General features: G+C 30.5%; 1 protein-coding gene across 1 annotated transcript in view; it reads right to left on the bottom strand.

Annotated features, from left to right (window-relative positions):
• The window catches only part of LOC124543766 (spondin-2), a 65,359-nt gene extending 41,821 nt beyond the window's left edge, over positions 1-23,538 (bottom strand). Inside the window, exon 1 of the mRNA XM_047122064.1 lies at positions 23,334-23,538. The gene's annotated coding sequence lies outside the window, so the exon portion shown is untranslated. The remainder of the gene's footprint in view (positions 1-23,333) is intronic.
• Between the last annotated feature and the right edge of the window lie 1,103 nt (positions 23,539-24,641).

Genomic DNA, 24,641 nt, shown 5'->3' with positions numbered 1-24,641 from the left:
TGTAAAAAAATCCTCACTACGAGGAAATCAGTGTTTAAATTGCTGAAGATATATTGAAATTTATGGAATCATGAGGATCTAAGCCGTAATGGTCCAGAGGATAAGAGGTATTATATTGAAGATCTCAGGCTTAATATTCTATTCAAAGTAGTATTTTAAATGAGTGAGTAGGCCAGTGTTGTTTTAAACACAGGAGACATAACAGCTTAATAGCTAGTGATGTACTTACGTGTTAGGAGTTTCTTTACATATTCTTTAAGAGCTCGTGTACATTTGAGCTTCATTAATTATAAAAACAAATATAAATTTAACTTTAGAATAATAAATTTATTTTAAACATGTCAACTAAGTTTTTTAAATATTTATAGACTACACTTGACGATAGGGCTTTATGGAAGGCAATCTGGGATCGGTACCAAGTACTAATCATATTGACAAAAAAAGTAGTTGTAAAGTGTTATAAATTATTATTCATTAGTAATATGTAAATGTGTATGTTTAGTCATAGTAAATATTTTTGTTGTCAAAAGTAGTAATAAACACACGGATAAAACTGATAAATTTAACAGTGTTTTTTTTACATTTGATTTGTTTTCATTGCTTATATAAGCTTATCTCAAAAACTATTTGAATATCGTTGAATTTACAGTAAATAAAAATATATTTTGAAAAGCTAGAACCGATTTAAAAATCGAATTTCAATAAATATCAAAAAGAGAAAGCGATACGAATTATTTTACAGCAATTGTAAAAAGAAAACACCAATTAAAGCCTTCGCATTGAAAATGTTTTTTAACTTCACAATTTGCGCGGAAAAGACATTTAGTTGCAACGTTTTATTGTCTTCCCAAGGTAATTAAAACTCGATTGACGTTAAGAATAACAAATATTTTAAAAGCTTTCCACTGTATTCGAGCCGGGTGAATTTGTTTACGTCAGCAAAGTATTATAGGATTAATTACAGTAGTCTCAACGTTTAATATTGTGTGAATTTTCTCGGCCTACATTCGAATTGGGCTTTTAATTCTGCATGGGAATAATTTGAGCTAAATTGACAGAATATTAACAAGCTACACAGTTATCCTTTTTTAGTCGGAAAATCCCATTGTTTTGGCAACAAATTAACCGTACAACGTGCGCATTAAACTTTTTAGAAGCTAACACTTAATTAATCCCGATAGATTACGACTTGTCGATTTTCTTGTATTATTTCCAAATCTGTCTAAGAGCTTATGTAAGTAAAGTAAAGTAAAGTAACAGCCTGTACTTTTCCCATTGCTGAGATAAGGCCTCCTCTTCCATTAAGGAGAGGGTTTGGAACATATTCCACCACGCTGTTAAAATGCGGGTTGGTGGAATGCACACGTGGCAGAATTGCCTTGAAATTAGACACATGCAGGTTTCCTCACGATGTTTTCCGAGCACGAGATGAATTATAAACACAAATTAAGCACATATATATATATATATATATATATATATATATATATATATATAGTGTTGCTTGCCTGGGTTTGAACCCGCAGTGAGCGGGTTAAACGTCACGCAAAAATGTAAAATAAAGATAGACGTATATTGTTATTTGTATTTTTTATTTTCTTAACTATCATGCTAATCATAACACGCACCTGAGATATCTTATAAGCACGAGCGTCATTCATACTAACGACTACCGATGATTTAACGTAGAGGGCGCACCTTCGCGAGTTGATAGATTATAAGACTTTTACGAATCGTACTGACATCGCAATCAAAGAGATTGTCCCATCATTCAACAATCAAATTAAAGAAGATTGATTTAGATCAGTATTTTTTCTGTTATACCAAAGAAATACTTAGTATTATTGTGTTATGGTTTGAAGGGTTAATAAGCTACGGTAAGTAGTTCCCAATTTTGGTGTAAAGAATGGTTAATATTTCTTACAACGCGAAATCTATGAGTTGTATTGACTCCTTATTATAGATAGTCGATTGACTCATCTGCCTGCCTATTTATAAAAAAAGTTACAAGATTTGTCTTAAAATTAAGTAGCAATTGCATATATTAACATTTTGTAGTATAAATGGATACAGTATATGAAAAAAAAAATAGTTTTACAAATTCCAATTTATCATAGAAAATACATTTACCCATCACTTTTCATACAAAGCCTACTCCCTAAACCCTTGTAAGCATGACTCGCTTTGTTGAACCGCATTTGAACCCCTCCGGGCAGATTATTCGATTAGACCATTGTTTTTCAGCCACGCATTGAGCATGGAGTTTTGTAGACAAACCCAGGGGTACAATGAATTGACGGGGCGGCTTTGATGTCGAACGTTGTCAACTGTATGTTTGTATTACTTTAATTTATATAATAGTTGTACGTGTAAATTAATTAAAAGTTTGTGCGCTCTATATCTTAGTGGACATACAAGAAGATCACATTAAGATGATGGCGAGTTCAAATCTAGGTATGTACCCCTGAAATTTAATGTGCTTAATCTGTGTTTTATGATTAATTACAATCTCGTTCTCAGCGGAGGAAAAACATCGTGAGGAAGCCTGCACGCCAATTTCAAGGAAATTGTGTTACATGTGAATTCACTAAACCACATTGGAGCAGTGTAGTGGAATATGCTTCTTACTTTCTCATCAAATGGAGAGGAGGCTTTAGCCCAGCAGTGGGATATTTACAGGCTATTGTATACTCGATATTATTACATATATAAAATCACTGATTAATCCCGATATCTCATATACTATATAAAACGTGCAGACTTGAAATGTATCAGGTACGTTCCGTATAGAGGGAAGACATCCGTTAAGAATCGGATCGGATTTTACGAAACTCCACCCCTATGGGGGTAAAACGAGGGTTGAAAGTTTTATGTTTTACGAATTTTGCGTGGATAAAGCCGCAAGTTCAGATATTAAGTGCATATAAATCTTATTACTTTATTTTCTTGAATAATTGCATTTAAATGAAATCATTATGAAATTGTTAAAATAGTATATGCTCATCATCTCATCTGTTTACACAAAATTATATCTTTGTTTGTTATTAATGGCTTACAAATATTTTATCCAATTGTAATGAAACTGTGGTTGTTCTGTTCATAGCAAAAAAGGTTTTCACCCTTTATTATTAAATAGTAATATTTATTTTTATGTAAGTGTTTACCGTTGCTCCCTATATTACCTACGCAAGCTGAGAGGGGTATCTGGTTAACATAGAAGTTGTACATATTATGCTTAATTTAACAATGTTAATTTGAAGAGTTTCCTAGATATATTTTATTAAACGTATTTTTAAAAGACAATTGGATGTGTGCACCATATTTTTACATATATAAAACAAATGTTTTAAAAAATAAATCATTTATTTTGAACATCCTTGTAGTCTATGTACTTATTGTAAGTTCAAGACTTGTCCACAAAGTTCAGATTTAAATTTCCTGCTCTATAACTGTATTGTCTAGTAACAGTTCGTATTATTCAACGATTTCATTAAAACCACGAACCAAGGGAAATACGTAAGTCATTGCTCACTAAGAAACTTTGGTATTCTATTCATAAATATAGCTACTTGAAGTTACTTGAAGTTTCTGAATTTCATCTACGGAGTGTAATGAAGTTTAAATAATTCAAGACACTAATTCTAACAGTTTACTTTTCATTTACAACATATTCAAAGTTTGGGTTAAATGTTTTAGTAACATTTTAACCCGATAATTTGCATATACACATAATGTGTACTCTACTGTACTATTTTACCTTATTTTAATAAAACGAGACTTATATCTTAGACATCTTACTTTATAGATTTATTTCATTCAATTTTAGAAATAACTATTATAATGCAACATTTAATTAAGTCTATTAGTATAGGTATAGTATAGTATATTCATATTAATTACTTCAATATAAAAATATATTAGACACAAAGCATTTGTTACGATTAATCGTAATAATTTTATGGTAATTTATTTTTAAATTACATAATTATATTACTTGTAATATTATATAGTATCATGAGTATTTTACGGCTGTTCAAGATAGAGACACAACAGATAATTTCACGTACAAAGTCAGTAGTTATTGTTTTATGTACAATGTAGACTTTGGTGAATAGGTATTTTTTCTGATAAAAACAATCAACTATGTACCGACTTTCATTTGCGTTATATCAACAAGCTTCGATCTTAAACATTTTCGTAGCATTTCCATCACGCTTTGAAATGTTAATTAACGAAGTCGATAAGCTGGTTAGATATTAAGAAGTGTCGGCAACAAAGTAGAATCTATTTATTCAACATTTCGATTTGGCTCGTATTGTGTTTGATAAGGAAACTTTATTTAGGGTCGCTGTACAGAAGGTCTCTTAAGACAATATTTTGATCCCTCTGGTAATAGATGGACGTGAATTTGAAGCATTATTTTCTCGGGTTGTATTTCTTATCACTATTAGAACGGGGATCTTTAACCCTCGAATTTGAAGCGATTGAGATAAATTTAAACGACTTTGTAATGTAATACGAGAATTTGTTGTTTCTAATTTATATTTATGTAACCTTATATTTTATTTTATTCTCAAGTATTTTCCGTATTATAACTTTGTTTTTAATTATCTTTATTAATATGTAATATCAGTAAATATGTAATAAGAATGAGTCTGTTTGTTTGTTATACTTTGATATTTTAGTAACACAACTGAATATCATGAAATTGACCTCCTCCCCTCTTATTCACACGCAGACGGAAATGCACCGCATTTTCACATTACCACGTTATTCAAAAATCCACAACAATACAATTTATTTAATATTTTCTCTCATAAAATCACGGGTGATCTTTTTAAGCCTATATGATAGGTCTTTGAAACAGCCAAGAATAGAGCCCTTTCATTAATTATAAAGCGATTCTAGTCATTTTCCACCAGGCGAGCTTCCTTCTCGTTTTCGACATACATATATCATAAGAAAAATAACACTAGTAACTCTTTGAGATAAATATATTATGTTCATAAATAGGGGTACAATGTATGCTGTGTACCGTTGTAATATGTGTGAGAAATTCCATGATCATTTGAGCAATTAAGACTCGAAAGCGTACCAACAAAACAAATAAACAGTCTTTAGCGTTTATAATAATAGTTTGGGTATCATTAACAATATCCACTATATATATATTTGTCTATATATGTCATCCTTTGGCAGTAACAAAAACAATATCCGACATTTATAAAACTACTTGTCATAATGGCCCGTCGATCATTTGTCCGTAAAAGCATTGTCGTGTACCGACAAGGATTTGATTTGAGTTATTGATCGACTTGCCTATTTTCTAAATAGACTTTTTACTACAATCCATATAATATTTATAAATTGGCGTTTATACTAATTGGCTCATTCAAATCTATCTTATTTGATCTGTGTCAATGCGTGGGTGATGATTAAGCATACACAAAAAATAAAGTCGGTATATTTTTTCTTTTATTTTCGACATGTTATAATTTGTCTATTGTAAGAAGAATTTAGAATATGACCTACTTTAATGCTTTGATTGCTTAATTAAATAAAAGTATTGATAGCGAGTAATTGTATTGTTTTTATCTAAACGAAAATATATATATTAAAAAAACACAAACTGATTACATTACTATGTTCTGTATATTCCTGAAGGATATATTTTAAGCCAACATTCATTAAATTTATAAACTCAAAAGACTGCGTCGAAAAAGCAACATCCTATACGATTGAATTGATGAATAAATCTTGTGATTTGAACTCGAACAAACAAACCATCAATGACAAAATATTTCAAGATTTGTATCAATAATCACGCTTACAGCAGACGACCTAAATATATTTCTTACGCGAATATATCGCTCATATTGTATCATTATATATAATTAGGTCTAAGTAAAAGTGTATGAATATTAGATAGATGCTTATTTACTAATTGATCTCTCGATAAGAACTGCACCTTCATATTGGGATATCAATTAAGTAAAGTAAAGTAACAGCCTATAAATTTCCCACTGCTGGGATAAGGCCTCCTCTTCCATTAAGGAGAGTGCTTGGAACATATTCCACCACCCTGTTCTAATGCGGGTTAGTGGAATGCACATGTGGCAGAATGAAGGTCTACATAAAAATAATTAAATTATAAGAAATAGTAATTAGTGTTCCTTTTTTAAAAACACAAAACAATTATAAAACAACAAGAAACTATAAAAAACGAGACCAAGTTGAGTTGAAAAGAAAAGAATTCAGGTTCTGCCTCACTATACTCCACGCGTCGAGCAATTCATTCAACTGTGAGTTTTCCTATGAATAAATTACACATCTACAAACAACTGTTGATTTTCAAAATTACACCGAAAATAGACTTTATGGCATGGCATTTAGAGACGGTTTTCGTTTGTATTGTAATGAGAACGTTATTCTTGTATTAGAAAATGTCCCATTGTCATTGAAGCTTAACGACCACCTTTGCTGGGGGCTCTGAAACCGATTCTGGTATGTCATTCAAACGTAAAATATGAATACAAAGTGAAAATTTATAGTAAACGACCATTTAGGTGTACTGAATACACATACTATTATATCGCAAAAGCAAATAGTTATGAAATGTATTTATCTGTCTGATTGTTCGATTTTTCAAATAAAATAAATAAAGTTTAGTCACGCTGTTCAATGTGATATGACGTTTGTCAAGTGTCAAGCGTGACTGTCACGCTATTTAAGATAGTAAAATTGGATCGTTTGTTCTTATATCCATATAAAGAGTCGAGATGGCCCAGTGGTTAGAACGCGTGCATTTTAACTGATGATTGCGGGTTCAAACCCAGGCAAGCACTGCTGATTCATGTGCTTAATTTGTTTTTATAATTCATCTCCTACTCCGCGGTGAAGGAAAACCAACCCGCATTGAAACAGCGCTGTAAAATATGTTCCAAACCTTCTCCTCAAAGGTAGAGGTGGCCTTTAGCCCAGCAGTGGGAATTTACAGGCTGTTGTTGTTGTTCTTATATAACGGGACACCACATCTAGATATATAAATAAAATGTTTATAGTATAGCATTGCTTGCAAGGTGTACGATTTGTAAGGTGCAGTCAGCATACAAAATATATTATAGACACTAACAATATTATATACATAGCATAAAGTTATTATCCTTAAATATTAAATTTATACGAATTAATTAAACTTTAAACCCGTAGTGTACACAGATCTATAACATAATATTATTGATTATTAGATTTATATTTTACATCAATATATATTGTCTGTGTAGTTATGTATCTGTCATCTCTAGTTACATACATCGTAAAAGCGCGGGCAAATAATATTTTTAAAAAGTGGGCGCCCGGTTGTTATATATAATATATATTTAATCTAATTGGTAAATCGACCTTACATATGAACATTACATAACAACTAACTTATAACAATAACAGAAAATCATATTCTGAGTATTTGTATGCGAAAAAAAAATGTTCTTAGAACGAACGTTGAAAATTTTAAAATCATATAATGGATTAAAGTAATTGATATAAGCCCATAGATTCGAAATCCAAACTCCAGAGCAGGTCGATAAAAAAAATTTCGTTTGAATTCTCAGTAATAGCCCGGGGTCTAGACTTTAGAAGTTAGTACATTCCTAAAAAAAGAAGTGAGTCCTATCAGATAATGAAAGTCAGAAATTAAGGCTGCATTTGTGTGCACACATACTAATGCGTTATAAATCAGTCAAGACAACTCTGAACCCTTTGAATATTCGCCATTTATTACGTGCACAACATAGAATTAAGATAGCTTAATATTATAAATTTGGATAATAAAGTTGAATAAACTCTACTAGATATTTCTGTAAATACATTATCAAACAATAATATCAAAAACGATTACTTCATCAATATTTTATTTGTCTGGTAAAGTTTCACGTCATAATCGAAGCTAAGTTTGAAAGACTTATCGAGAATAGGATTTATATCAAATTAATCCTACCAAATTATGTTGGTATTGGACGAAACATAAGCTGTCTAGAAATTCTCTAACTGACTAATGTCTTGTCGGATTGGTGCTTTATCAAATTCGAGATATAGAATACAATTCATACATTGTATTAGGGGTTCATATATTCAGATTATGATCTAATCAAACGTTTTTCGACTTTAATAGTGATATTTTAAGGCTGAATTTTGGGTGTAACGTTACTTATTTATTATTAATATCTAAAAATCACGTTGAGCATGACCTTACACATTCTTCTAATGAACATTAATTTTATCGATCATTTGAAAACAATTACTAAAACAAACCATATTAACAATATTGTATTGTCTCTGCGGTTGGATTAACAATATTAAAAATAATTAAATACGAACGATAATTTCAAGGTTTAAATAAAACTAAATGTAACGGATTTGAATCGACTAACTAAGATGTCATCTTAGTCTACCCGTGACCACGAACACTGCAAAGTGCTCGAAACGTCGGGATGTTTAAAAAATAATTAATATACGCGATTCAAATCCGTTATAATTAGTTTTATTTAAATGTGTAATAATCGCGAAAATTTAAGACAACAATTTCAAGGTTATATTCATTGCGTTTTCTTATCAACCTTAGTGTAGTACCTTCAAGACAAAACATAAAGTTGCGTTTTTCTTACTTGTAAGTAAAAAGTAACATGTTACTTCTAGTCGGAGTCAAAATTATCTTTTTTATATTTGAGTAAATTATATTTCAGAGGCTTGCAAAGTATACTTAAGAAAATATTTTGATAAAGAATTTATTCATAACATCTCAACGCTTGACAACACTATGAGGTTAGGACAATTAAGTGTCGTGTGTTATTACTAGTCAATATCGATAATAATCGGGACGATTTATACGGAGATAGCTGCCCGTTTAAGAATAGAGATACGAGCAAGAAATTGCCATACAGTAATGATAATAGAATCTTTTTTATTATTAATTTTCTTAGAAAATAAAAAAAAAACAGGTTTTCTTTTTAATTGTTAACGTATCTTCATCCAAATACTGTAATGGAAGTAGTATCATTCTTTCTTCAGACTCTTAATACAACAAGAATTATATCTAAAATGAAAAGAAACTCCAGTTAAACCTAAAGCCTGATATCGCCATTGACTTTCAGGGTAAATCAATATTAAAAATGCAATACAGAAAAGTAGAATATTGATGAATTCCCTTTCTCACCATAGGAAGTAATAGTCGGTGCCTATGAGACAAATACGCAACATAAAACAACGAGACAAAACACGCAATCACCGTTTTATTTTCTAATAATGAATCATTTAGAAACGAATAACCTTGTTAGAAATCGACAATACAGTAATGACACACTGACACAAAAATATTTTTAGAAATACTATTTATGAATCACTCGATTCGCAGAAATTTGTGTTTAGCCTGTAATTCTGATAATGTTATAAAGAATTTTATATTTCACTGGAATAATATCGCGCAGTTAATCAACTTCCTTTTAAAACACTTAATAAAAATTCTTTTAAATGTACGAGTATAAAATAATACACAATTAATTACATTTCATACTGTCTTACAAAAACAAATTAATGTTCAATGTTCAAGAGAAAAATGTTCGCCTCATTCATTGAATGTAAAAGACGTATGTATGTATTCTGAAAAGTTTTGTATTGAAATCTTTCTCGAGCGCTATTTTTCTACTGCCCCAGTAGCGCACTTTAAACTACAAAGTTCCGAACGTATATAAATAAATATAAAAATAATTCCAAAAATTTTCTCACAACGAAGAAATTAAAAAAAAGTTCCGTGATACTTCAACTACATGTGTACAGAGACACATTAAAAATATTACAAGTGTTTGCTATTGGAATAAACCTTTTAATAAATCAATATTTAAAATTAAAGAACAAATAAGGTTATACTTCATAACACCGAAATAGTTTCAAAGATAAATTAATATATGCAAATGAAATGATTTCTTGAATTTATTAATTAAAACTTAATTCAATATTGATCTGGATTGTAAACTCTGTCTAAAATATTTTCTTATTTTACGTGTCGATAGAGATGAATAATGGCGTCAAGTATTCTCGAAATATGTGAATTTTAAATCGAAGCGCAGACTAAAATAAATCCATATGTCCAAAGGATATAAGAATCAACCATACATTTTAAAAAGCTTTGAAGTCTATAAATAGGTAAACGACTTGCTTTGAAACATATTTGATCATAATCGCAAAATTTTATCGCAAGCATGAAGCTAGTCATTAAAAAAATATCGAACAAGCCTTCCGTTTGTATTCATTACAATTCTTATTTGATATCTCATTTTTTTTTATTGTATTAAATTGTCCTATTAGCTAAATAAATAAGCAAGAAAACTCATTAATTTCTACAGAATGATGTAGCTCGGGAACAGTATTTAAGTTTCATGTGGCCACTAAGCTAGCGTTGAGCTATTGTAGCTTAAATGATGAGCATATTGCATAAAGTATGAGTAACAATATGAATATTAACGTAAAACTTTTGTTTATTACGTTCCAAAGTTACAGGTCTTGCCCAATATGTCTCTTCAACTTTATTACAAGCAACCTTTCCACTATATTTGTGAAGCTCAAAAATAGAATTAAGTAGGTCATCGTACGTCAGTATCGCTTCAATATGTTGTTCTGAAGGATTTAACACGGTAAATTTTCTTTCAATTTCGGATCTTATTGCTATGCGATTAAGACTTATAATAAGCACAGCATTTACATTACAAATGTACCATTTTAGACTTTAGGCAATTTCGAAACGCTCATAAAACAACAATTTTAGAAAATCGATAAATTTCTAGTTACGGAAGTATCGTTTTTTTCACTAATCAGAATTTATTAGAACTAAAAGAAATATAAATAAAAAAATAGAATCAAGGAATCGCGCTCCTGATTTTCTACGAAATAATCTGTTATTTCTATAAAATATATACAGAATAGATGGGAAACTTTTATTAATTATGGCGTACAAAATTTAAGCGCAGAATTGTTTCTTTTTATATTTTTATTTCTTTTTAATAGGTTTGATAAAACTCATACAAGAGCAGGCACGGGCATGTAGTGTATTTATATATGGTCATATAAGAAAGATGGAAATATCTTCTAGTGACAATGATTTTAAATTGTTTTTAATAAACACATACATATAGTAAATTTCTGCCAGCCAATCTTCACTAGCGTGTATATGTTTATAACTAGATTTCACCCAAGCCTTTCGCTCATGTTTTAATGGTACTAAGCGCTAGACATAAAAAGTATCTTTTGTCTTTGGGGTTCAAAAATGCCCCGATTTTTTTTTTATTTCTGTGTTTTATCCGTGACAGAGCAACAGACAAACATACAGATTAGTAGTGAATAATTATATAATAGTAATAAAAAATTGAAGCAATATATAAATACGTAAGCAATTTGTTTATTTATAACTATTATGTTATAAATAAACAATTTATGAATTCATACATTACTTGTGTTAAAAACTTACGCGTTGAATTAAGCCAGCGAGATTTAATTAAAGTTAGTAAGTTATAGAGAGTAACAGCTTTATGTATATATGTATGTTGTTTAAGTGGTAATTAGTTAAGTAATGCCGTCTTCTTCTAACGAATGTCAAATCAGCGATGCGAAAAGAGAGAGATCTTAAATTTGTATAGCTCTATGAGGCCGGAATTTTGCTACAGTAAAATTAAGTAGAACCCTCAAGCTGATTATGAATATAATAACCTTGATAGCCTATCTATAAGAGGTCTTTCATCTTTATATTCGGAAACGTTAAACGATATAATACAAAAATGCTAATATAACTTTATAAGTAATATTTAATAATGAGTTTTATTGTTTATTAAAATTATTGTACTACGAAGTTTAAAGTACTTCTTAAATAAACTTTGTTTTATAATCTAGTTTCCTTATTTCGCAAGAACGAAGCGAACATCCAACTTGGTTCGTTTTAAAGAACACCCTTCTTCGACGTTTCCCGAATATTCTAACGTCGAGAGGCGAAAATCTAGAATCGTCAGAGCACTCCTGTACACTTCGTGATTCTAGCTTTAAGGACTCCAAGTTATTCCAATTATATAATAGTAGTTGTCGCTCTGGTTATGACGATTGCGGTAATAATTTTAAAAGTTTTTATTACAAGTACAGTTGACAGAATAAGTGGATTTTAAATTAAAGTTTCGTTATTATATCTGAATAAACAATGGTGTATAATTGTTATTTTACAAGGCGTTCTTTCAATTGGTTTTAAACACATCGGTTGTAGTTAAATATTTTTACGTGACGAATGTACACTATTAGTAACAGGAGTAATATTTTACGATTAGTGGAATATTAATAAGCATCTTCTTTATACGCAAATCAAACCATATAAAGGCTTGAAAGGTACAAGAATGATTGTGCTTAAAAGCAGAGCCAACTTCAGCAGCTGTCTGCTTTGGCTAATTATAGTTTACTTAAGCGACTATAATAAGTTTGTATACGTTTAAGAATATTATTTTATTAGAAAAAAAATTGTATAATTGAATCCCAAGCTATAATCGGATTGCTCTTTAGTGATAAGAACTGTGTTTAAAATTAGGTTTAATATGATTCTAAATTTTCGCCTTTTAACATAATCGTATTATATTTTATCTTAAAAGCGAATTATTTTTAATTTATTTTTCCCTTGGCGTCGTTCATTTAAGAGTATAGTACAAAACAGCTCTTATAGTTCGAGACTTGTAGAATTATTTAATACCTTATTGGTATATTTTGATAACTAGCTAGTACAAAGCGTTTGAAAGGCTGCGTCTGAAAAATGATATTTAACTACAAAAGCTTTGTAAAATTAACTTGATCCATGTTAAAGATATGATAGAAAGTTTTTTTAAATTGTCTGATGTTACAGTCTATTCAATCAATACTGTAATATTGTGTATTTTAATATTTGTTTATAGTGGTAAAAAGGTTATTTAAATTAATAAAATTTAATATACTTTACATTCTGTATTCTAATAATATATTCTGTATTTCAACTTAAAATTATGTTTTAGTAATACAAAGCAGTAATTTTAAGGATAATTTAATTTGTACAAACTTTATTTAGTCAACCTATTTTGTATTCAAATGTAGGTGACATCATAATATTATTTCTATTAAATTAAAGCCCATAAACAAAACAAAAAAGATGATACGATTTCAAAAGAAAATTAAGCCTCAAAAGAAACGTCAACGGAATATCTAAATTACTTATCAAGTTTCAAAGTCTAGAGCCTTCATGCAGCCTTTTTATTTGCCTACGTTTTACAGCTTCAGTCACTTTCAATTTTCAGCTGAAAGCGCTTTATTGCTTGTTTTGCGCGTGACAGACATACGAATGTACTATGTTTATAACGAAATGCGAACTTTTTCTCAGCCCATGTCTTATATTCGTTATTTGAATTTTTATTTTTAGGGGTCAACAACCTCATTCTTCAGTATCATTAAAATCATATTTAGTACTGAAACAGTAATAATGTTATGTTTCGTATGACTGACGTCGTCGTCGGTCGTTTTTATGACTGAATCTATAGTGTAGGTAGACTTCAAACAAATTGTAAAAACTTTTATTTTATGGAAAAGGGAAATTAATTATTCCTATCTCGTGTATGAATTGCTTTAAATATTTGAAAGAATATTAAGTCTGTTATAAATATATTACATTGTAAAAATGTACATACCCTTAGTAACCTTTAAAATATTGGGAACCGTAAGTCGTAACATACTCGTACTACTTACAAATTAAAGATTTGTCTTTTCATAAATTATACTTCATCGAAAATAATTTCAATTGAATTACGAAAACATTAATCTTCACACTCAGTTCACGATAAAATTAAATAGATTTTGGTACCGAACACTTTTTACTAGTTCTGCTTTTGTTGCATATCTCTGCGTGCTTCTTCTTGATGTTATAAGCTTATATAATCCTTGCGCAAACTAGGTTGAATATAGAAAAAGCCGCTCATGATTTCGATTTCAATTTTTACATAAAATATATTTTATCTTCAGTATTTTTTCGTCGTTATTTTACCCGCCTTCTATTCTTAAGTAGATTTTATACAATTAAGATAAGCAATTATTTGTGTTCATTTTTTATGTCATCGTAAATGTCATTCAAACGAAAATATTTAAAAATGAAATGAAAGAAAAATCAAGTTCTTAATAACTTTATTTAAGAAATATAATCTGTAATCTAAGATAGTATTTGAAGTATAATCTCATAATAACTATGTCGTTTAGAAGCCGCATTTTCTCTCGAACGTGCTTCAAACGGCTTAATTGTAACTTACTGATTTTAACAAACAATTTTTTTTTATGAAATAGATTGGCGGACGAGCATATGGGCCACCTGATGGTAAGTGGTCACCATCACCCATAGAAAATGACACTAAAAAATATTAACTATTACTTACATCGTCAATGCGCCAATTTTAGTTCCAAGGTTGGTACCTGGGAACTAAAATGATATGTCCCTTGTGCCTGTTATACTGTTATACTGGCTCACTCACCCTTCAAACTACTGCATACTGTTGTTTAGCGGTAGAATATCTGATGAGTGTATGGTACCTACTCAGGCGGGCCTGCACAAAGCCCTAACACTAATTATAAGTCAAAAGCTCATGTAGATTAATGTTGTGGTTTTAGACACCTCAAGTTGTCCAAGTGGAACTACATATTACGAAGTTCTGGGATCGAAACCGTTGTTCCGGCCTCATTTTATTCCGATCTTGTCATTCTGGTAAATTACCTATAGTTATCCAAGTAATTACATAGTCAATATTTAAGTACTATTATGAAATATTTTTATTAATATAAGATTTTATAACATACTGAATGTTATTAATGTCTTAAATCTCGTCCGCGTGAATTGAATCACAATTCCGATCCTCTGGGCTAAAAACGAACCAGCCCTCCTGACACCAGTGAAGGCCATAAGGTGAGATGATATACTTAATGAAGCTTATTTCACCAGTAATCAAGTGTTTTGACAGTAAATGAGATAAAAAGTATTTTGACATCTACTGAGACGGATGTCATTGTTACTGATAATTTTTAATGGTCATTTTATATTTTCAGTCACCTTGAGTCTCAACTAAAATGAAACCTGCCGGTGCAAATTCCAAGCTAGTCAAAATGAGCGTAGAATATTTGTAATTGTTAGGATCTCGACGGATAGCGCCTAATTTGATATGCCAATTAAGGTTTGTTTCGAATTACACGCCATAGCGAATTGTTAAAATACGAATTTCTCGGAGCTTGTATTTAACTACGTTTCAAACTACCAGGCCCGCCGCAAGCTGAACTGTCAGTGAACCGGCAATGATCGTCATGTACAAATTCATATTTAATACTAACATAAAGATAGTTATCGTAGAAGCAAGTGAGCAATGAAGCAGCTCTACAAACATGTAAATAGTTCGATTAAATATTACTGCAGACATAACGATCACTATATTAAATAACAAATATATTTTACAGATTACAGATTTTTATATTATTTTTGAAATTTTGACAAATCGACAAACAAATTTGGCAAGTATTTTCTTTATGGCACCGTCACTAAATGGAACTCTTTACCAGCACACGTGTTCCCCTTCTCTTATAAGCTGGGTGCTTTAAAACGAGACGTGAAGAGGCATCTTGCGGGCTGGCATGGTGAGGGTGACTAGTGCAGCTCATTCTTGCTGTCCGTACTAGTCGTCTTCGCGTTTGGACTCCACTTCCACTTGCCACTAGGTGGAATGGAGTCACGTGGCTACCCGGATAATATAACAAAAAAACATATATTTTGTTTACGAATTGTAGAATTCTCTAAATTAATCTTTACGTAAGTTTAGAACTAGTACTTCCACAGTTCGTTGCTCATAATTCAAAAACGGTTAATGACGTATAATAAGGAACGCAGCATTAATTTATATAATATTTTTAGTAGTCAGATTAGGGTTTTCGCGTAATAAAATAACAATAAAGTTCCTCTCGAATGGCGTTGCGAAATAAAAAGATTATGATGACAATAATTCAACGGCTGGCAACCTTAAATCACTGTACATGGCAGAAGCTAATGGAAAGTGGGCGCGTTTAAACATTTTTTCGCTCAATTGAAAAAAATATTTCAAAGGACGTAAATTTTTATGAACAAAAACGCGATGCGGAATGTTCGCTCTTTGTTCCCCAAGAGATTAATGTGATATTTTCATGCATTGAATTGTATGCAATTCTTTCATAGTATTTCACTAAAATATTGCTATCCTATTGTGATTTTCGATACTATTCCAAGTTTTGAAATTGGAATTACCAAATATATAATATCCCGTCTGCTACTAATTTATATTTAATGTTAAAAACTGAACACCATGTATTCTTTTATTTTATTTGTTTATCCATAGGTACACAAACAGAATATAATCATAACATACAGTGAAATTACGAACTTACACAATTTAAGCCAGATTATTCTGGAGCTCACTAGCCTCAGGACATACTAGTCCGATTTTAATAACTCTTTTGCCTTAGTATTCCGTTTATTGACATAGTTTTATGGTTATATAATTTCACGCTACGCGTCGTAGCATAGGAGTGTAGCGTTAACCATAAACATAAACCAATTTTGTAATCAAACTGTATAAGATATACATGTATAAACCAAATTTAAAGCGGGTAAAACCGCAGGATATAGCAAGTATATCCATATAGGGCTGGCTTAATTAATTGGTAAATAGTTTATGACTGTATAATGAATGACGGGCGTCTAAAACCCCAATGTTTTTTAGTTTAGTATAACAGTTGTTCGAAGTCCGGGTTCTTGTTAATTAGGGTTCTCTAGTTCAAAACTTCGGGTATCGCTTAGTCTGGCCTCTTTTACGTATATGTGGCCCACGCAATACTGAAAGTTAATTTGACCTAGACATAAACATTTGAATCATCATTTAAATTTACAAAATACATTAAGTAAAGCTAACACCGGTTCGGAAAACAGATTCCGCAGGAACCGAACCGGCTAGAAACTCTTTTTAATATTTAAAATACAAAGTTTTGTTAGTTAAATAGAATTACATAGGTAAGTCAACACATACCACGCTTTTTTATGACATATCAATAGGTATTTTTATTAACGTTTTTTACAAATTATTTGAATTTCTGAATCATATTAATAAAAACATTAACCGTCCATTAAAGCATATTTATCATTTTGATTTATTACTTGGTTTATAAGACTGGGAATTTAAAGATTCAGATTTCGACATGGAATCGAGTCAGTAGAAAGTAATTGGACGTATCTGTCAAGACATTCACATTGCAATGTAATGAAGTAGTCTTATATTTACCATAAATAGCCGACTGAATTACTATATTTCATTCTTCATACATCAAATATATAATAGCAAAAAATCCATAGTACTCACAAGATACCACTATTACATATACATATTAAATTAAACATGGAATTTAAAATATCCTATACTTTATTAATACATACTACTGAATTGGTGTCGTGTTTCAACATTTATTATTATCCAATATCTAGAATTTGATATAAAAATTATACTCTTTTTAAATACCATGTATTTATATGAAGAATTAATAAATGCCTCATACTGAAATAAATACATTGCACGCGAAGAAATTCAATGGAAATAGTTATGTTACAAGAATATTGAGGTGCGTTCATATCATCTATTTTTTTTTATTTATCTTACAATATATTTAAAACCGTTTAAAGCATACATAGGACATGAGTACCATATTACATAACCATCATTATATCTGCGACAAACTTAATAAGCTTTATGAATAAGGATTTGACAGGTATTAACGGTCGGCAGCCTGCCTGACGATGATTGTCATTAGGCATCCTTTTGTTGGTGGGTTCCCCTTCAAAATACATGTGGTTGTGTATATTATATATTCAATAGATTAATAGACTTGGGGAATTTCTAGTAGGCTCTTACGATAGTTTTATCAACTGAAACTATACTTTTTAATACTTCTCTGTTATATTATATATTATGTGGTACCGTCGTTACTTCTGATTTCCATAACACAAGTGCTTCGGCTACTTACATTGGGATCAGAGTAATGTATGTGATGTTGTCTCATATTATTATTATTATGTTATAAGACATGTAAAAATAGTAAAGTTAAATTGATAGTTGTGGTTTGCACATGTTAATATTATGTTTACAAATATATTTAATATAAACAGTTCATTTAATGCAAGGTCAATATTTCTTCGAGTTAATAAAATAATATTTGTTTTATTTTATCTTAAATTATTCTTATCGCAGAAATTCATAGCGTTAATACTCTTCCAAATATAATAAAACACCGTATTTTAGTTGTTATTTTAAATTATTCTATAATTAAAGCCGGTTCAAAATTTAATTCCTAAGAAGCGACAAGCAACATCTACTAATTAGTTACCCGATCAGGTCAATAGAACAATATGATTGTATCGTTACTTGAAAGTTCTTCAAACATATACATGTAGTATATATGTATAATACAATATGAGAATAGAATAAAGTCGACTTTGCAGATTTGTATACATTCGAACTTTGTTAGTCACACAATTGTTACAAGCGAAGGTATAAAGTGTATAAAAAGTCTAATAAATGCTACAGAGAAAACGTCGTCTTTTTTTTCACACTGTGAACGAACGTTAACCTCGTAGCTATGACGTAGCGACGTAGAATGAACAAATTCTACGGTACCGGCGGCTACGACAGGTGGGGTGATGAAATTTATGCTCCAGTTGCTTGGGTTTACTCAGCTATTTTATTATTAAATGGAATAGTTTTGTTTCATTTATTTTTTTAGATGTTTTCAGAACTTCGAGTGTATGAAAAATATTATGAGAAGTTTATTTTCTCAAGATCAATATTTTGTTTTTCGAATGGATAAAAAATATACATTTCACGTAAGCAGTGGCAAATATTTTTGTACGCGAAAGTAAAATATAATCATATTGCTTAAGTTACAACTTTAAGCTTAATTTTTAACACCATCTACAATGATCGGATTATCAAATGCTAAAGATTGGCATTTAAGACATTATCTTATCAAGAGACTAGCGGTCTGACCCGGCTTTGTAGGGATGACATAAGTTTATTTTTTTAAATATTTTTATTTACCTTTTATTTATATTTTTTGGTTGCTTTTTTCCTATATTTTTAACAATTGTCTTTCTATTTCAACTTATTTACACAAAAACTTTAATAAATTATACATCTAAACCTTCCTTACGAATCCCTCTATCTATTAATGAAAGCCGCATTAAAATCCGTTCAGTAGTTTTGGAGATTATCGCTAACATACAGTCAGACGGACGCAGTCGGAAATTCGTTTTTTAATCTGAAGTGTTTATCAAACGTAACACATGTGGTCTGTCTTGCAACAAGAAACAATCCTTGTTATTCTTCTGTTTAATGAAATTCTCTATTCTTGTTAAGCTTAACGATTACAAGCCTAATCAACTGCCCTACTTTACGGGCTAGCGGATACACGTGTGAGAATTTAATCCGACAAATTATTTCTACTAGCGACTTTTTATCTGTAAAATAGTGAGATAGTTTTTTTAACCCATTTTACGAATCTAATTTAGGATTTAAATCGTTTGACAAAAGAAACCAGGAAATGGATAACTTTTGCTAAAGTAAAATTCATTGGTATAAAAGAAGTCGTTTTAAGAAATAAATGAAACATTTACATATTTATCCATCTTTTGAGCCAGATACATATATAACCATATCGATGACGTTATTTTAAAGGTTTATCTATCTGTCTAAATGTAACAGGGGTTTATATTTTTCTATTAACGTACTCTATCTCATGACAGAAAATATTTGTCTCCAAGTACTACTTATATCAGTATTTATATGTAATTTTGTTTATTTCTCTGTTATTACTAATAATATTATCTTAGTAAAAAAGGACACGTATTTTTCATTACTATTTTGCAAATATGTTACATCAATTTTCTGTAACAACTAAATACAATGTTTTAGCTCTACTGCTTTGAAATGCAGCCTCGAATAAAAAACAGCAAGATGCTCATAGACAATATTCACAATTATTACTTAATCAATCCTGTGTTGGAATCAGAATCTTATCGGGAGGTATTTATTCAAAAAGTACTATTTGATTGCAGCTTCAAATCCCGCCAGGATTTAGCTTCGCTTAGCTTCACTGAGTCTCCTTGATCTTAATTTATGCGTGTCATTATCGTCATCGTCAATGAATCCACGCTCAGTGACGAAGAAAAATATCTTGAGGAAACCTGCATGTATGTAAGACTGAAATAAGCGCCAATACCTTTTCCTCAAGAGTGAAAACAAGTCTTTTCTCATCAGTGGAAAACTTATGGTATGTTTTTTTTTATAATATCCGGTTAGGCATATGACTCCACTCCACCAGATGGTAAGTGGAAATGGAATCCACACGCGAAGAAGGCTAGTACGCACAGCAAGAATGAGCTGCACTAGTCACCCTCGCCATGCAAGACGCCTTTCACGCCTCGTTTGAAAGCACCCACGTTATAAGAGGAGGGGAATACGTGTGCTGGTAAAGAGTTCCATTTTTTGGCGGTGCGAAAAATAAAAGAGTTGCCAAATTTCTTTGTGCGCTTTGGGATAGATTAGTTAAACGGTGACATCGCGAGCCAGCACGCGTGGATCTCTGAAGGAAAGGGGAAGCAGGAATTAGAGAGAATAATTCCTCAGAGCACTCGCCGTGATACAGTCGATAGAAAACGCTCAATGTTTCTATATGTTACTCTTTTACACCAATTCAATTGATGAACAATGAAGTCTTATTGATCGATATCGATGAAAGTGTTCACTCTCAAATGAATCTAGTTATTGCAATGTGCATACATATACTTCTATTCTGGAACTAAGTCAGAAAGAGTTCAGGTGCAGCACCAACGGAATGTAAATTGACTCTGGACATAATCTGTATGACATAGTAAGAATTAATCTATGGAAAATTCAGTTTGAAGACAGCACTACGGGATCTGCAGCCTTATAAACTAACCACTATATACGCAGAATGTAAAGTAACAGCCTGTAAATTTCCCACTGTTGGGCTAATGGTCTCCTCTCCCATTAAGGAGAGGGCTTGGAACATATGCCACCACGCTGCAGGTTGGTGGAATTCACATGTGGCAGAATTTCAATAAAATTAGGCACATGCAGGTTTCCTCACGATGTTTTCCCTCACCGCCGAGCACGAGATGTATTATAAACACAATTTAAGCACATATATATAGAGGTTCTTGCCTGGGTTATACGCAAGGCAATCAATTAATTTAATGTGGCCAATCATTCTAAAAAAATATATGTTGATAAAATACAATTGCATTTAAATAGACTCTTTGAAAATCAAAATGAAGAGTATCATATGATATAATCCCATTGTAATAGGAATCTTAGGAGATTTAAGCGGTTTTCTTCTTTCATAAGATTCGATTTTTTTTTATTAAGATACACAAGTTTTACTAACTTGTATTTCAATGCTTATATATTGTAAATATAAAATGGAGTACATATTATGAGCGATCAATATTTACGTATTAAAGCCTTAATAAATAAAGTTCTAAATGTACCATTAAAACGTCTCCCCAGATATACAGAAATCACCTATGAAGACATTGCTGCAAACATATACGAACTTAATGCTACGATAATTAAAAAATATATAAATATAATATACTTCAATTTTAAAATACAGGGAATGTAGTTTACGTTTTCTGAGAATATATTATTATTTTTGGGTACTGATTCGACTTAAACTTTGCAATATTTTTTATTATGTATGCAATTAATTAATAGCACAACAAATAAATTATTTCCTAGTTTTATAAATATCATAATAGTATATTGTTTTAATTTGAAACGTGACTTTTAAATTTTTGACGCCTACTTCTCTGATTTTTCAAAATCCTTGTCTCCATATTTAAAAAATCGTACACGTTTCCATGCTAAAATGTAAATAGATAATATTTTAATAAAATACTGATAATGTCAGTAATAATTCATATTTCAAATTTGGTTTTTATACGTATAAAATAAATAAATGTATTATTTTCTTTCTATTGTTGTACTGTGTACACAACTTTGTTCTTTATATCTTTAATATTATAGTATAAATAAAATATGTCTACGTAACTTGTAACCTACTATTATACTATATAAGATTTGTTTTATATAAATGATAATTGCTTTTTGTACGAATTTATATTTATGAATAATAAATATGAATAATAAAAATATTAATCGCAGATTCCTCAAACATATAGCTTTACAATTATATTAATATAAAAATACATATTACGCGGTAAATATTGTTCGTTCCTGCTTATGTAGTTCAATGTACATTGGAATTTGATAAAAAATGTGATTACAATATCATACGGTGTGTTTAAATGAATCACTTATTTCTATTATTATTAGGTAGCTTCACTTAATTGTTAAATGACGATTCAAAAGTGCTTGTAAAAGCCCACTTGAATAAAGTATACTTTGATTTTGATTTTGATTGAAACACTATATTATGTAAAACGTTTCCATAACATTACATTTTTAATATAATTTTTATTATTACATAATAACTTATTTGAATGCAACAAACATTATTTTGACATGACTAATGTATAGATAAAGGTATATCCACATAACTGTTTAGTTTATTGCAAAATATACAGCATACAAAAAGTAGCTAGAAAATATCCAATCCCTTTTTTCTGAGAAGGTCTGAAGCATATTTATAATTTAAGCTTAAAATTCTTTGTGTTTTAATTTTTAGACTAGTGATTAAAGTAAAATTTCAAGCGAATCAAAAATTATTAAAACTTTAAATTACTGTAATAAATTTAATAAATTTAACGTAACTTTTAGGCTTATGCCCTATATTTTTGTCTGAACACCTAACAATGTTGCGGCTTTAACATTGATAAATTACATCAATGCACTGTCTACGCTTAAATAATGAATACTGACAAAAGTAAAGCGTCAGGTAAAATCTCGTTATTTAAATTACATACATATCATCAATATTTAAATACTAAACAAATCGAAGTAGTAAGTCAAAAATTTAAGGTTCATTTAAAAAAAGAACGTGTTTATTTTTAAAATAAAAGAACTGGTATCAAAAAAAATAATGCTATAAATTTAAATATAGAATATAATTGTAAAGCTGCAGTAATTTAAAATGTGTCTGTTTTACGATATCCCGAATAAAAATACAACATCCACCTGTAATTGGCACCGTAACGTAACACTCACCAGTCATATCGTAGCCGGTAACATTACCAATATCCTTCTCACAATGTTTAATTAGAACACAGTCTACATACACCCCAGGACCGAGGATGGATCGTTAGGACCGCTTTTTCATCAATTTTTCATTAAGGTGCCCGGCAAAAACACGCCCGATACGTGTTATCGGTAACACCGTGCGCAAGCCCCACGTCCACTCGTCACGAGCTCACGGGCAAAACTGGGAAGGGAGCTCACTGTGCTCCGAATCCGAACTCTATTAGAAAGGGAAGAAAATATACGAAAGAAAAGGACGGAAACGGGTGCAGAGGTGCGCAGAAAAGAATTAGATGTTTATTGTGGGCTACGTGTAATAGGATAACAGAAGCTGTGTGTGAGAGCTTTTTAGTAGTTTCGAGTGTCAATCTCTTGTTTTTGTTAGCTCTTCCACTTCATATTATCCTAGTACAATAGCTCGTTTACATACAGACATTATCTTTTGTTTGTTTTATCTCGCTGTCCCGTTAAGCAGTTATTAATAAATTATTTATGAATATGAAAGCCACATTACAGTTCTAGGTTTCGTTTTATTGAAATAAAAATCTCTGTGGCCTATTTTATTTCGCTGGTCGTTAAAGGCTTTGTATGACATCATTTTAACATGTACAATGCTTTGTCATCGTAATATTTTTTTTTAATCAAAAAGGTTTTTTAACATTTCTAGAATATTAAAGATTCCAATGAAAAACCAGTAAGATATATTTTTCATACACATTTTTTTTAGTATTGAATAACCATTGCTCTGATAAACGACTTAATTTCCTAGTAAGTTGATTTCTAGTGATTCTAATCATTAATTGCTATAAAGGATTTTTACTTCTGAGTATAAAATGTGAATAAATATTTTTTATAGGTAAGCAGACAGACCAAGATAAATGGTACACAAATCACAACCTGTAAAAAATGTAATTTTTTTTTTATTATTCCTTGCATAAGCAATACCTATCGCTACACTGGCTTACTCTCTTTACAAATCGGAACAAGTAATACTACTAATACCAAGTATCTGGCGGTTGACTATACGGTAAGTAGTTCCAAGAGAAGGAAAATATTGAGAACGAAAAGCTTCTAAACGCCTTCCAAATTTAAAATTAATTTACCGATTTTTCGGGTAGGAGTTGACAAATTCAATAAAAGAAATTTAATTTTAAAACAAAAGATACCATTGGAATCCATCCGAGCCCAGCATTAATATAATGGACAGTAAATTAACTTGGAGCGAAAATCATTCGTGTGGAATGCATAAAGTAAATAGAGGAGGATAGGGTTTGCATA

This window comes from Vanessa cardui, chromosome 3 (assembly GCF_905220365.1).
Source record: "Vanessa cardui chromosome 3, ilVanCard2.1, whole genome shotgun sequence".
In the NCBI taxonomy this organism is placed as follows: domain Eukaryota; kingdom Metazoa; phylum Arthropoda; class Insecta; order Lepidoptera; family Nymphalidae; genus Vanessa; species Vanessa cardui.
The sequence above is the reverse complement of the archived record's forward strand: the minus strand, read 5'-3'. Positions and strand labels throughout refer to the sequence as shown.